We start from the raw sequence: 3,866 nt of genomic DNA, 5'->3' as shown, positions 1-3,866 counted from the left end.
TATAACATAAAAGTATCTCTTGAGCATCAGCAGGAATTGTGAAAAAGCATCACCAGGTATTGTGAAACATCTTCTTCAGAATAACTAGGGAAAACAAACAAACAAACAAACAAACAAAATATGGGCCTAGTGCCATGGTTAAAAAGATCAAATATATTCTTGTGCAAAGCTAAATTCTATCTCTGTATCACAAAGCAGAAGAGTATTGATTCCTTAAATTTGCTGTTTGCCTGCAAACACACACAGAGACACACACACACAGACACACACACACACATACACATACCACAGACACTATCCACAACTACCATCAGCACCATTCACTCCTATTAAGAAAGTAAATAGGAGTGCGAACGGGAAGCACCGCGAGGGCCAGGCGGTAGACACGAGGACGGTGACTATGGCCAAGACAGCAGGACAAGCTAGCCTTTATGGGAAACGTAAAAGTCAGAAGGAAGAAGATGAGCAAGAAGATTTTACCAAGGACATGGAAGACCCCACACCTGTACCTAATATAGAGGAAGTGGTTCTCCCTAAGAATGTAAACCCAAAGAAGGACAGTGAAAACACACCCGTTAAAGGAGCCACGGTGGCAGATCTAGATGAGTGGGATGAAGAAGCAGTTATACAACAGGAGGAAAGGAAGATGAAGATCCCAGCAAAGGTGATCCAAGTCGCTCAGTTGACCCAGGTGAAGACAATGTGACAGAACAGACCAATCACATCATTATTCCCAGCTATGCATCCTGGTTTGATTATAATTGTATTCATGTCATTGAATGGCATGCGCTTCCTGAGTTCTTTAATGGAAAAAACAAATCCAAGACCGCTGAAATATACTTGGCATATCGAAATTTTCTGATTGAAAAATACCGTCTAAACCCTCAAGTATATTTAACCATCACTGCTTGTCGGTGAAACCTGACTGGAGATGTGTGTGCTGTGATGAGGGTTCATGCCTTCTTAGAGCAGTGGGGTCTTGTTAACTACCAAGTTGACCCAGAGAGTCGGCCCATAGCAATGGGACCTCCTCCCACTCCTCACTTCCATGTGTTAGCTGACACACCCTCTGGGCTTGTGCCCCTGCATCTTCGATCACCTCAAGTCCCTGCTGCTCAACAGATGCTAAATTTTCCTGAGAAGAACAAGGAAAAACCAATTGATTTGCAGAACTTTGGTCTTCGAACTGACATTTACTCCAAGAAAACACTGGCAAAGAGTAAATGTGCTAGTGTGGGAAGGGAGTGGACAGAACAGGAGACCCTTCTCTTAGAGGCTCTGGAGATGTACAACGATGATTGGAATAAAGTCTCAGAACATGTTGGAAGTCGTACTCAGGACGAATGCATCCTCCACTTTTTGAGGCTTCCCATTGAGGACCCATACCTTGAAAATTCAGATGCTTCTCTTGGGCCACTAGCTTACCAGCCTGTCCCTTTCAGCCAGTCGGGAAACCCAGTGATGAGTACTGTTGCCTTTTTAGCATCTGTTGTTGACCCCCGTATAGCATCTGTTGCAGCAAAAGCAGCTTTGGATAAGTTTTCTCGTGTCTGTGAAGTACCTCTGGAATTGGTTGAAGCACATGTCAAGAAAGTACAGGAAGCCGCAAGAGCCTCTGAGAAGGTGGACCCCCACCTATGGCTTGGAGAGCAGCTGTATTGCTGGAACAGGTCCTGACGAGCCAGAAAAGCTTGAAGGATCTAAAGAAGAAAAGATGGAAACAGATCCTGACGGTCAGCAGCCTGAAAAGGCAGAAAACAAAGTGGAAAATGAATCAGATGAAGGTGATAAAATACAAGATCGAGAGAATGAAAAAAACAGTGAGAAGGAACAAGATAGTGACGTCAATTAGGATGTCAAGCTAGAAGAAAAGGAGAATGAAGAGAACAAAGAGCTCACTGATACATGTAAAGAAAGAGAAAGCGATGCCGGGAAGAAGAAAGTGGAACATGAGATTTCGGGAGGAAACGTTGCCACAGCCGCAGCAGCTGCTCTGGCCTCAGCTGCTACTAAAGCCAAGCACCTGGCGACTGTTGAAGAAAGAAAGATCAAGTCCCTGGTAGCTCTATTGGTTGAAACACAGATGAAGAAACTAGAGATCAAACTATGACATTTTGAAGAGCTGGAGACTATTATGGACAAGCAGAAAGAGGTTCTAGAACAACAGAGACTGCAGTTGCTTACTGAGCATCAGAACTTCCACATGGAACAGTTGAAATATGCTGAACTACGTGCCCAGCAGCAGATGGAGCAGCAGCAGCAGCAGCAGCAGCAGCATGGCCAGACACCTCAGCAGGCGCAACAGCACACGCGAGAGCCGGGGATGGCCCCACTTGGAGCCACAGGCCACCCTGGCATGATGCCACATCAGCAGCCCCCTCCCTATCCCTTGATGCACCATCAGATGCCGCCACTCCATTTGACCTGGTTGGGGAGGATGGAGTGGCGGCATCTGATGGGCCTGGCTCCATGATGCCTGGGCAGCCCATGCCAAGTCGCATGATCCCCGCTATGGCAGCCAACATTAACCCTACTACTGGGAGTGGCCCAACCCCTCCTGGTATGCCTCCAATGCCCGGGAACATCTTAGGACCCCGGGTACCCCTCACAGCACCAAATGGCATGTATCCTCCTCCACCACAGCAGCAGCCGCCGCCGCCTCCTCCTGTAGATGGGGTCCCTCCACCTCCTGCTCCAGGCCCACCCTCCTCAGCCACTCCCTAGCCTGGAAGATACAGGAGCCTCCACAGCCACCACAAGCTGGAAGGGGATGGCAGGACTTGTGTCTTGGCTTCCTTGATTTTCTTGCAGGATTTTTTTTTTCACAACCCCAAGCACAAGTCTCATGTCTCTCCACTCCCTGAAACTTCTTGTGCCAGGTCCTTAGTTGATACCCATTGGAAAGTCTGTGGTGACTGGTGTGCTCTGGTCATTTAAAAAGTACCATGTGTCTCCCCTGTCCCAGTGTGATGTCTAAGGCTTCAATGTATAATCCTCTATAATTATTGTCCTTTCTTCCTCTGTTATGGTTGTTTTTTAAGGAAGTATCCTAAGTTAATAGAAACCAAAAAAAAAAAAAAATGGAAAAATGGTATTGGGAAGAAAGAGATAGCCACAGAGGGACACACCTTAAGGCATTATAAGTGACCTTATTCGGCTTATCTGAGCTAAGAGTGGTGCTACTGATAAAGTCCCTGAGACTTGTCACACATAAATGCACCAAGATGAGAAGAGCTGGGGAAAGAGGGGGTATCCTTTTGATTTAATTTCCTGGTGAGGACCATGAAGGACTTCACTGTACGTGGAAGAACACCATTGTACCTAGTATTTGATAGATAGCAAGGAGCGCAGCATTACAAGTCCCTCCTTCCTTCTCCCGCCATTCTGGTTGTCTGTGCAGGAGATTTGCAGGATTGGAACAAGATGGTTGTTTTCTCAAGGGCAGCGTGAGCTTTCAAAGTTGGGGTTTGGGGAGGCATTTGCTGGGTTTTCCCAGTCTAACAAAGATAAAGGGTCTGGGGCCCTACCTACAAACCTTTAGGAATACTCTCCAAACCTCCCTACCTTCCGCAAATACATAGGGCCTACCCTCGCCGCCCCAATAAACGTTCCAGACAAACGTTACATGTTTTTTAAACCTTCCTATAAGAAAGGGGAAAAAATGTAAAATGGGTTAAGTAGATTATGTTAAACATTTTATCTCATGCAGCTTGGTTGGGGTGGGGGTACAGATCCCTAAACTACCTCTTGCTGTAGCCAGGGTGAGTGGGGTTCTTAAGCAAGGGTCACTGAGGTGCAGAAGGGGAGTGGGAATGCTCACACGGGATGAGCAGCCTCCTGGACCTCACATTCCATCTGTTGTCACA

At 46.8% G+C, this 3,866-nt stretch overlaps 1 pseudogene; it reads left to right on the top strand.

Moving 5' to 3' along the window:
* The first annotated feature begins 400 nt into the window (after nucleotides 1–400).
* On the top strand, nucleotides 401–2,724 carry LOC110308985 (SWI/SNF complex subunit SMARCC1 pseudogene; annotated as a pseudogene).
* The last annotated feature ends 1,142 nt before the right edge of the window (nucleotides 2,725–3,866 follow it).

Source organism: Mus caroli, unplaced genomic scaffold (genome assembly GCF_978045245.1).
Source record: "Mus caroli unplaced genomic scaffold, Mus_caroli_1 scaffold_12, whole genome shotgun sequence".
In the NCBI taxonomy this organism is placed as follows: domain Eukaryota; kingdom Metazoa; phylum Chordata; class Mammalia; order Rodentia; family Muridae; genus Mus; species Mus caroli.
Note: the sequence above shows the minus strand (reverse complement) of the source record. Positions and strands in the feature narration are given on the sequence as shown.